This window comes from Hypanus sabinus, chromosome 1, assembly GCF_030144855.1.
Source record: "Hypanus sabinus isolate sHypSab1 chromosome 1, sHypSab1.hap1, whole genome shotgun sequence".
Lineage (NCBI taxonomy): Eukaryota > Metazoa > Chordata > Chondrichthyes > Myliobatiformes > Dasyatidae > Hypanus > Hypanus sabinus.
The window spans coordinates 173,898,663-173,910,769 of NC_082706.1; the positions used below are offsets into that span (position 1 = coordinate 173,898,663).

The 12,107-nt window shown below is 39.3% G+C and overlaps 1 protein-coding gene across 5 annotated transcripts in view; it reads left to right on the plus strand.

Annotated features, from left to right (window-relative positions):
- Positions 1 to 6,594: 6,594 nt before the first annotated feature.
- Positions 6,595 to 12,107, plus strand: part of chd7 (chromodomain helicase DNA binding protein 7) — a 225,670-nt gene continuing 220,157 nt past the window's right edge. For 3 of the 5 annotated variants that reach the window (XM_059981646.1, XM_059981679.1, XM_059981670.1), the window contains exon 1: positions 6,777 to 7,079. The gene's annotated coding sequence lies outside the window, so the exon portion shown is untranslated. Of the gene's footprint in view, positions 6,706 to 6,770; positions 7,080 to 12,107 lie in introns of those variants that run through there. The other 2 variants (XM_059981663.1, XM_059981655.1) reach the window with 2 other exon arrangements.

Sequence of the window (12,107 nt, forward strand, 5' to 3'; positions counted from 1 at the left end):
ATCTTTGAGATTTGAGCATATACTTGCCACAAATATAATGGAAAATTGTGGCTGTTGCAACATTGGCCATTTTGCATATCATCAGACTGTGAAAATGAGAATAAAAACAGAAATGCTGGAAATTCTCCGCAGATCAGGAGGCATCTATGAAAAGAGAAAAAGAGTTAACATTCTAGGTTGAAGAGTTCTCAATCCATGTCAGTAGATTAACCCCAGTTCTGCATGCTCTACCTTTTTAACCAACCTCCTGTATAATCAAATATACTGCCCATCTTGCCTAGTACATACCATGCCTTCACAGGAATGAGTCTGCAAGTGCAAGTTGCAGAAGTTGTTAAAGTGCAAGCAGGGAAGATTATAACGTTGTTCTGCTAAGATTCTGGAAAAAATCCCCACCCTCCACTGGCGCTCTTGAGAACTCATAACATGGTACTGTGTAGAGTGAACCACCAAGGCAATGTACAAAAGCTGTCTTTGGCAGATAATAACGACAGGGTTGGGACAAGCATTACAGCCAATCAGCATTGAGATGTGGAGCTCGTGACCATTTCTTGAATGTGATAGTAGCGGCAAGCTTACCTTTCATATCCAATTGGACTGTATTGTAGTAGTTTCTTGTATTGCACTATTACTACTGCAACAAAAAATTAATTTCATGACATGTGAGTGATGACAAACTTGATTCTGACATGGGTATCTATTGCAGACTAAATGTGGGAAGAGGGCAAGGAGAGGGGAATCATGGCTGGAAAAAGACAAAGCAAAAGAGGAGGGAGCGAGAAACTCTAGAGAGACATTCTGTAATGACCAATAAATCAATTGTTTGGAATCAAATGACTTTGTTTGGTGGCTTAGGGCTGGGAACATCTGCACTCGTGCCACCCTCCTGCCCAGCACTCCTTCTCTGCCACCTGTCCCACACTCTTCCTGCGGTGCACCACCCACCATTCCCAACATCCTTTGCTTCCACCAGATTTATAAATATGCTCTCTGCTCCACGTTGACAAATACAGAATGTAGCTAAGATTTTTTACACAGTGCTTGTATATAGAAGTAGGGTAAAAATGCTCCAGGTTCACGGAACAACACGGGAGAGCCCAAGGAAATGTCTAGGTAGGATAAGTACCAGTAACTGTTTGGACTGCAGGTCTAAGAGCACTGCAACTTATCAGTGCTCTGGAAGGTAGCACTAAGTGGAATATCCATTATACACCACATCCAGTGGTCAAAAGGTTTTCTTTTCCCCCCATAAATCCCTGTTGACTCTGCTCAATCCTTTTATTATTTTCAGGTTATTCTCATGTTACATCCTTCACTATAGATTCAAGCAATTTTTCCTCTATCATTAGTCTAACAGGTCAGTTGTTCAATTTTCTCCCTCCCTCCCTCACTTAATTAGCTGACTTGCATACATTGTCCTCCAACCAGACATTCCAGAAATCTATAGAATTTTGGATAATGATAACGGCAAGATTTGTAATCTCTCTTGCCACTTCTTTCAAAGCTCCTGTATGTGGATTATCAGGTACTTGGGTTTCATAAGCTTTGTCTCACCAACTTAATTTTAATTTTTCTGGTAGTCATTTCCTTCAGTTCCCATTCTCATTTGAACCTGGTTCTTTGGTATTTCTTGAAGATTTTTCATGCCTTTAATCCCTGAAAACATACACAAAACAGTTACTTAACTTTTGTTTTAAGCTTCAATACAAATTATTCTGCCAAATTTTAAGGCCAAAGGCATTTGCTTTTTTGTTTTCTTTTTACACAGCTACAGCAGCTCTGATGGAGTGTTTCAATCTTTCTTGCCCGTTTACTCTCATATTGTATCTTGCCTTTATCAATTTCTTGATATTTTTTCCATCGAGTACTAATCCTCCCAATCCTCAGGCCTACAGTTATTTCTGGCAATTTTAAGCTCCTTCTTCTTTAGAGTTCTTGTCAGCCACAGATGGGGGCCATTTTTTCTGTTGGATATTTGTGTCTCAAAAAGGAAAATACCCTCCACCCCCTGCAATAAATTAATCCTTAATAGTTTAAATGCTTTCCATCCCAATCAATCGCAGGACTTTCTCTCCTTATGTTCATAGTTTGTTAAGATTTAATAGTCTTTAGGACTTAACTACGTTGCTTCCAAGCTCACTGTAAATTTCTACCTTATTATGGCCATTCTTCTCCATAGGCCCCTTTACAACAATTACAGTGAATTTTGGTTAATTGGAACATATCAGAATAATTGCCCCCAATAGAAGTTTCATGGAAATAGTTAAAAAGGTATAAAAAATACAAATTACCATTTAACTGAGTAACAAATTATGTATTTAAACAGTGGAAAACAAATTACAACACTACTGATATTACTAAAGTAACATAAAACTATTAGTTTGTAATGGTTATTGACAGAAGAATTCATCAAGTTTACGTAGGCATGCTCTTTTGATTGACCGTAAATTAACAAAAACAGATGACATTTCGTGCAGATTAATATTTCCTTCCTGCATGAAGTAGTGTCATAATCAAACAATAAATTTACTGGCATCTTGTATAGTCACTAACTCGTCAGTTGTGTGATCGCCATCACTATTCTCATCTTCATATTCCCTGCCTTGATGTTCTGACTTTCAACGACTGCATTCTCTAAATCTTCATTTTCATTGTAACATTCAAGGTGATACCTTTGAATTCTTAGTAGTTCCTAACTTGTTAAAGTAGTGAAGTTCCCAGCCACTTCCAGCATCTCCAAGCCTGAATGCTTGAAACCGCAGTGAGCAAAAGAGCTCTGAATTGTCTTGCTGCTTATTTCTCACCAACTATCAAACTGTAAAAGGTTAAGCCTTGCATTCACTTCTTTGGTTGTTGAAATGCCAATAGATGTTCAACAATTGCTTTGAAAATATGATTAACTAATTTTACCACAATACCATGCCTAAGTTTTTATTGCTTCTCATGTCAATTGGCTACACCAAGGATGTTTGTTGTATGGGCAGGCAGGAAGTTTCTCAAACATTCTACATTAGGATGTAGAATGTGTAGAACATTAGGGTGGTCTGCACGACTGTCAATGAGCAAAAGAATTCCACTGTAGTTCTGTATCCCAATTCATTAGCCGTTTCTTAAACATTTTCAGAAGTCATCCACACATTCTTAGTAGCACAGTGATCGATTGGTAAATCACCCATTCTTAGCCCCTTAAAGCACTGAGATTTAACACTTTTCCTGATAATCAACAATTTATTTTTATTAGTTTCTGACATATTTGAACAGTCTTCTTTGAACCTGATCCATTCTTTTCTTTGAATCTGATAGTATTGTGTGTTTGTCGCAAAACGAACCATCCAGCATGGCCTGTTTGTCGGTGTCATAGATATCAAATGCACAAAAGTTCTAAAGGAAGTCAGGAGTTTTGTAGATTTACACGTTTCTGCAATTACAGTATCAATACTACCTTTCTCACCATGTGCTTTCTTGAATTTAATGTGGTGCCTACATTTCCATTAAGACAACCATCTGTTGCTTTTAATCTTTGTGACCCAGCTTCTCAGCTAGGCTGACTTGTTTTTATAACATTGTGTACTGACACGCACACCCTTGGTTTGTATTAAATCTTTTTGTGGCATCTTAGTAAGGATCTCAAAAGTTTTTTTAAAAAAAAGTCAAAATAATAAAAAAACAAAATGATCAAAAATCACTCCTTTTTGAATCAGCATCCAGTGGCCCAAACATAACAAGCACATACAACTGACGTTAACTGTTTGCTCTAAGCACAGTGTAATGTCTAGCAGTTATACCAGTAACTGTCTCTTGTCCCAATTAAGCAGCATAGCGTCCCAAATATATGAAAGGAATCCTGGCTATTTTCTTGATTTGTTATTGTTAAGAAATGTTCAAAATAAGCAGCTGCTCCAATTAACCGGAAACCACTATTACTTAACTCATTCTCATAGCACCGAGCATTCCTAATTATCAATATCCTTGCATGTTGAGGTTACATCTTTGGTCAACCTTTAGCACATTTCAGTAAGAGTAATTAACTCATATCATTTACTTCCATATATGGTATTAGTTAATTTACTTGATCTTGAACACTATGAGCATTTTGTTCCAACAGCTCTATTTGCCATTTTAACATTTTTTATAACCATATAACAATCACAGCACGGAAACAGGCCATCTTGGCCCTCCTAGTCCGTGCCGAACTCACCTAGTCCCACCTACCCGCACTCAGCCCATAACCCTCCACTCCTTTCCTGTCCATATACCTATCCAATTTTACCTTAAATGACACAACTGAACTGGCCTCTACTACTTCTACAGGAAGCTCATTCCACACAGCTATCACTCTTTGAGTAAAGAAATACCCCCTCGTGTTTCCCTTAAACTTCTGCCCCCTAACTCTCAAATCATGTCCTCTAGTTTGAGTCTCCCCTACTCTCAATGGAAACAGCTTGTTCACGTCAACTCTATCTATCCCTCTCAAAATTTTAAATACCTCGATCAAATCCCCCCTCAACCTTCTACGCTCCAATGAATAGAGACCTAACTTGTTCAACCTTTCTCTGTAACTTAATTGCTGAAACCCAGGTAACATCCTAGTAAATCGTCTCTGCACTCTCTCTAATTTATTGATATCTTTCCTATAATTCGGTGACCAGAACTGCACACAATATTCCAAATTTGGCCTTACCAATGCCTTGTACAACTTTAGCATTACATCCCAACTTCTGTACTCAATGCTTTGATTTATAAAGGCCAGCGTTCCAAAAGCCCTCTTCACCACCCTATCTACATGAGACTCCACTTTCAGGGAACTATGCACAGTTATTCCTAGATCTCTCTATTCCTCTGCATTCCTCAATGCCCTACCATTTACTCTGTATGTTCTATTTGGATTATTCCTGCCAAAATGTAGAACCTCACACTTCTCAGCATTAAACTCCATCTGCCAACGTTCAGCCCATTCTTCTAACCGGCATAAATCTCCCTGCAAGCTTTGAAAATCCACCTCATTATCCACAACACCTCCTACCTTAGTATCATCGGCACTTTCTGTACTTTGACCCCATTTCATGTTGACCGTCTATTTATTTCACTTACTACTTTTCTAACCTGCACTTTCCTGTCTGATTTACTTTGGAATTCAGAAGCACAGTATAAAACACTTGTACTAATTCTTACTGAGGTAAAATCTCCCCTAATTTTCACGTCCCAGAAAAAAAAGTTGTGGATTCCCATCAACTGAGGACAAGGTTGTCTAAATTACTCTCAAGGCTCAGAAATCTATATCCCTCCCTCCTGGACCATTTTATCACCTATATATTCATTGATTCCATCTACTCATTACTGGTTATGAAATATAATTTTAATTCATTTCTAACGCTTGGTAATTTGGTAAATTTATTTTTCATACACATCGTTTCATATGTTGTTTTCTAGAATATATTCTGAACATATACCAGGTATGAAAAAGCTTTTTCATGAAACCCAAAACACTGTGTTATAATCAGAAAGTAAAACGAAAATGCCGGCAACACTGGACAGTGTCTGTGAAGGACGAAACTAATTTCTTTTCTCCGCAGAAGCTGCTTGAGTAGTTAGACATTACAAGTTACTACTTAAACTCAACTTGTTCTTTTATGTTAAGCTTGAATTTACAGAATCCTACTTCTATTTTATAACGTCCGAGATAATACGTAATACTTATTATTACACAAAATAAAACGCGTGTCATTTACAAGTGTTTTATACTGCGCACACTTGGAAATGGCTGCCCCAAGGCGTACTGTGCACCTGCTGTACGAAAGGATATTGCACCTTGTGCCACGTTAACTTACGTCCAAAAAAAAAGCTGGGCTTACAACGGTCACTTGTCGCAAAGTTGTCCTCGGGAGAGAACAGCAGGTGGTGGCCAGGTAGTCTGCATCTGTTGAAAAACCCATGTACATTCACCACGCAGAGTTTAATTCGAACGCCCCTGACAGAACTAAGCCCAACATCAACCTGCTTGTACTAAACTACAGCTGGTGTCGAGGAACTTGCGAGGCTTGCCGAGCAGGGCGCGGGTCCATTTTATTGTTCACGCCTCCGTCGGCCGGTAGCCGGAATAAACAATGATGGCCACACAACACAACACGGAGCGCAGCCGGGTGGAACCTAGGCTCTGCCAGACAGGGGAGAGTGCGCGACCCCCGAGCCTGGCTTGGTTGGTTGTCCCCGTGCGGGACGGTAATTGCTGTGGGGACAGTTTGCCTATCGGGGCCGGCCGCGGCCGCGGCCGCGCCTCAGGATCCCCTCACACGCTCATCTACGTAACATAACGGGCATCACAGCGGGGCAAAATCCGGGCCCTTGGACGTGTAAACATACGTCAAGGCCGATTGGCTCAGATCCATCAGGGGCTCGCGTCAACAGCACTAACCTTCCACCCCATTGGTAAACGTAAGAGAGGGCACATTTCCTTTTTATTTCACTCTCCTGCATTTGAAAACCGAAAGATAAAAATCATTCTGAAGCTCCGGAGCCAGAAATGGAAAGAAGCGAAAGCCCTCTCCGCGGCCGGCCGGCGGACAGAGCCGTTAAAAGCGCGAGCCTTGACGTTTGAAATAATTTCCTCGGGGCCCGTTTTCTGCGTTCGCGGCCGCGTGCTCGGGTGGGGGAGGTGGACGTCCAATCCGGAGGCCTCATAGAAAAATGCAAATCAGAGTCGCTGACGTGAGTCATTGAGCACGTAAACGCGGAATCGGGGTCGCGCACGCACGGCGTGGCGCGCGTTGTAGGGGGACAAGAGGAGGAGAGGAGCGGCGAGAACGCGCGGGGGAAGCCGGGGCTCCAACTTCTGGTGAGAGAGAAATAACACAAAGGAGTGAGTGAGTGAGGACAGGCGGCGAGCGAGGAGATTATCACAACTATAAAACACGCGTGAAGCGCCGCTGGGGAAAAAGACTAATAAACTGCTTGAAAAATAAAAAAATAAACCATTTTTTTAAATTAACGATATCTAAAAAGGCACGAGCGAAAGAAGAGTGTGGAAAAAAAAACAATTTATTTTTTTTTGGTTTTTTTTTAAAAAAAGGAACACCAACAAAGTAAGTACAGAGAGAAAGTGTGTGAGAGTCGGCGGTTGGGTCGAGTTAGAGGAAATTTGACTGTAAATAAACATGAAAGGACGGGGAGGAGGAGGTGGGGGCAGGCGGTCAGCGAGATTACTAACTACCACTACTGGAGAGAGTGCGTTGCCGCTGGCAAAAGCAGCCATTAACATTTCATTAATAGAGCTGTGCTGTCCTCATAGCCAGCAGTGAGTTTGCTGTCCCTCTCTTGTAATAATTGAGTATCGGTGTACCGTCCTGTTCTGTGTGCTCTGATTGTGGGGTTAGTTTAAGTTTCTCTCTCTCTCTCTCTCGCTGTGTATGTGTGTGTGGTTTGGGCGCTCGTGGTTCCCACAGGTCACCGGAGTGGACTCGAATGGTTTGAGCTAGTTTCTCTCTCTGTTTCTTTTACTCACTCACACACACACACACTCACATTCACATACACACACTCACACACTTACACGCACATACACAGCTGCCGCCGCTGAGGGTCGAGGGGTGGGGGTAGCACTGGCCACCGAGAGGGCTGTGAGGGCCACAGACTTGTGAGATAATGGAGCTTGGCAGCGCTGCGATAAGGATGGAAGAGCCTTTAAAATATTTATTTTTGAGCAGGGTTGAACTGTTTTAACTTTCAGCTCAAACAGCGTGTTTAATGTTTCCGTTACTGTTTCCTTTGCCAGTCGTATTTGAGTAACACCCACCAAAAGGCTGAGATTAAAAAGGCGCTTCTCTTTGTGGTCGGTTTCAGTCCTGGTTAGTTGTTCTCTTGGACCAGCCAGTGATTTTTGTCTGATGAAGAATGTGGTCTGAAAGAAGACCTCGGGTCTTTAGAATCGAGTGTGTTTTTGGTAAGCTGGGCTTTATAGACACTTTGCGCTACTGTAAAGCCCAAGCTATGCGTGAAACTGTAGATCTAGATCTACTTTTTCATTCATTCATTTGCACTGTTCAAAATAAGTGGATTGTTTCTTTTAAAATTGTTAAGTGTGCGCATGTGACTGTATATTTCAAAACTGAGTTCAAGAGAAAACTGAAAACACGTGCAATTGTGAAAACGTAAGGAGTAAAAAAAATCAAGGTGAAGGGGGCAATAGGGAATGTAAGGGGAGGGGTAGATCCCACACGGCACTCGAGCACTGGCATAACATTTCACCATCATCAAGGCTTAATCATCCATGTTTGTCGTTGTCTTCGGCGGCAAGGACACACACACATTCACACATTGTAAACCTCTTTGTTCGGGGCGGGAGGGGGGCAAAACATGCGTGCACACTTTTTAAAATAAAAAAAACTTGCAGGTTAGCTTTCAGATTTCTTTAACCCACTGTATATTAAATGAATTATAAAACTATTCCCATGCATTTCTCAGTAAACTAACTTTTTTTCCATGAGGAGGATGGGAGCTCTCCAGTCGTTTGTTTGGTCAGCGTTTTCTCTCTGGACAGCCTGTACACAAAGAATCGCTCTTAACCTAAGATGGCAGCTTAATTTGACTCCGGTCATTGACAGTAATTATAAGAAAGACTCAAGCTATCCCGTCCTTTGGCTCCGTCAAGCCCCCACCATCCTGCTGGATTTAAGACTGCATGTGATTTTTTTAGGGTTGCGGCGTCGCCTTTCTTTTAGTGGTGCAATGATTAGTGGGGTTTTTTAAACCTTTGTTTTAAGAAAGTGACTTTGAACTGGAAATAATCTGATAATGTATTGAATGAGTGGCATTCTTGGAGAAATCTACCTGCTCAGCTGGCTACCGTGGAAGGCTGTAGGTGCTTGGCTTCTACCTATGGAAGTTGAAAATATTGTAATGTACGATCTGTGTTTATGAAATTGAAGTGCACATTTGGCTTTATTTGTGATGTTGGGGCAGTTAAATTTGACCAAGTGGTAGTTATTTGACAACTGAATGGATCCATGCCTATAAAGAATTAAGTTTGAGCAGCTAAGTTTTGGTGGTGGATAATCATTCTTTAGTGAAATGGAATATTTGTTTTTTTTATTATTTTTAGAAAACTTCATTTGAAGTTTTTTAGACCATATCTGCATTTAAGATCTTGCTCATCTCTTGTCAGGTGTCCTAAATTATAATTTATAGTGTGATCATGAATTATATTAAGTTATCTGCATATAATTCTTTAAATGTTAGATATACTACAGATTTGGAAAGAGTTATATTCAATTTTTGATAAATCATGGAACATTGTTAGAATAATTTACAGTAGGCTGATTTAGATTATTAATACATAATACAAAATATTAAACTTTTTAAAGCTTTGTTTAAATTAGTTTATGGATTGAATAAATAACTGACACTGACATTTGCAGTGTGACTCAACTTTTTACAACGTTCCTTAGTGTTTTTAAATTAAGTGAACAATGTTCATAATGCATCGGTAATCTGCAGTAGAATTTCGGTTTTCAGTCATCTCGTGTGGTCTATTAGTTTGAGAGCTTTAAGATAATTTTTGTTGGATGCATATCAACTATGTTTAAACAGGAAAATTTGGAAGTGTATTTTTAAGATATGAATTTAATAAACATTTTCCTGTGACACTTTGGCATACCTATGCTACAGTTTAATATTTTCCATGCTAGTTATCTAAATTAAGCATCATACAATTGTTGCCCTACTGCAAGAGATTTGATTCCACTTTGTTTTTATTCCTTGTAAGATCCTTGTAATCCAATGTACAAAATATGAAATGGAATAACCTTTCCTAAATACTTGAGCTGTTTCCATTCGGAGGTAACTAAACTGAAGTTCAGATATCCAAACAATAGAAAAAAATTTGGTTTAAGGAGGTTTAATTGTGTATAGTAATGGGTTATATTTGGGTTGAATTCATTTACTTGGATTGAATGTGACATTTTTAACTAGTTTATGACTTACAAGTTATGATTCCTCAACTAATCTTCATCACTCAAAGCATCAGTACTCAAATAAGGGATTCCTTTATGCATCTCTGTACTAGGTGAATCAATGATTTTTCCCCCCACTATCTTACACTATTAGTTAACTTACCCCGAATTGTTTTCCTTTTTAATGATGAGAATGCCTTTTCCTGTCATGAGGTGCCCCTGAGCTTTAAACAGCAGTGAAGTACTTGTTTCTTGTACAGCCAATGATGCAATATAGGATGTGTCATTTTGTGCACAGCAAGCTCCTACAAATAGTTGTCATAAACAGTAAATCTGTTTTTGTGCAGTTGATTTGAGAGAATAATTTACCTATTGCTCTTTGCAATAGTCCTAAGGGGTACTTCAGTTTATGAACTCATGGAGCCCTGGTTTAATCTCATATGAACAAGCCAGTCTTCAACATTGCACCCTTACTTTAATTCTGATAGACTTCAGTGGTGTTGAGGTTTTAGTCTCCGAACTAGGGCAGATGCACAACCTCCTGAGGTGTTTGTTATTATGACTAATGCTTCACATATAGAATGGTTAAGCTGTTGATGTAAAAGAGCTAGATGTGATCCTTGTCCTTCTCCACCAATCAATCTACTCCTGTTTGATCTCCACTTCAAGGCTGCATAGGTGAAGTAAGAAGAAGCTCTATGAACAGAAAAGGCAGGAAAGAATACATTGAGAGACTGACTGAAACATTGTTGAAAGGGGCTAGTGAAATGTTGGCATTTCTGATCTGTTGCTTAATTGTAAATTTTATGTTAAAAGGCCTTCTAAATGGAGTATAAAGCAACTTTATGAATAGCTGTACAGATTTAAGGTTTGTTTTTGAACTACATAAAATTGTGACATTTTTGTGTACTTGTTGACTATCAATCAGTTAAATTGAAATGCAGAAACGAAAAACTGTTACTGGAATATATTAAGTAAAGGTGCTGGGGAAGTTCTTTATTGTCTTTGATTTTAAGCTTTAATGTAAGTTATTGGCAATGTGTATTCTGAAGTGTTTAAGTAGAAATAGTGAATAATTAGGATTTTGATTTTATCCAGTAAGATTTGCTGTGCTAATCTGGAAGGGGTTAACTTCATGTCTATTTATTTCACAAACAAGGCCATAAAGGCCAATGAACCTGTGTTGTCTCTAGGTCCTGATTCCAATTTCCCCACTTATCTTTAACCTATTCTCACTTGCATGCACATCAACTCCCACTGATTCTCCTGATACTTGACTTGCAAAGTGGTCATTTACAGTAGCCAATGAACTTGCCTACCAGTATGTCTTTGGTATTTGGGAAAAACCTGAGATGTGTGTGAATCCATCTTGTAGTAGGAACTCAGACCCGCACTGACAAAACTGTCAAGATTAAGCCTAGGTCACGAGAGATCCATGGCAGCAGTTCTAGCCCCAGTACCATCCATGCACTAGTATCCAGATGTTCTCTAATTCTAACATTTGCTATGAACCTTTAGAGCTTTTAATAATTAAAACTATCTATACTTCACAGAAAATTATGTGCTGTTATTCTATATCTCTTGATTTCTACATTTATAATCAATGTATTGCTTTATGAAGTTGAGATAAAATGTTTATCAATATAATTAGCAATGTTTTACCTTTTCCTTGACCACTATATGGTCTTTTCGTTAGGCAATATTTCCTTGAAAGAAAGGACACAGAAATAGAAAATTTCAGTTAAAGATATTTGGTCTCTAAACATACAAGACTTTTTTTGTTGGATTTGCTATCCATTTATGCATAGTAATAATATCTGTTGTATTGCAATTAAACAGTTCAGCATTCTGAAACAACTATTGCAGCATTTTAATTGAGTCGGTGAGGAAGGCAAACACAATGTTAGCATTGATTTCAAGAGGACTAGAATATAAAAGCAAGGATTTAATGTTGAGGCTTAAAAGGCACTGGTGAGGCCTCACTTGGACTCTTGTGAGCATATTAGAGCCCCTTATTTAAGAAAGGATCTGCTGACATTGGAGAGGTTCAGAGGAGGTTCATGAGGATGATTCTGAGATTGAAAGGCTTAGTGTATGAGGAGCAATTGATGGCTCTGGTTCTTTGCTTGTGGAATTTAGAGAGATTTAAAAACCTATCAAATG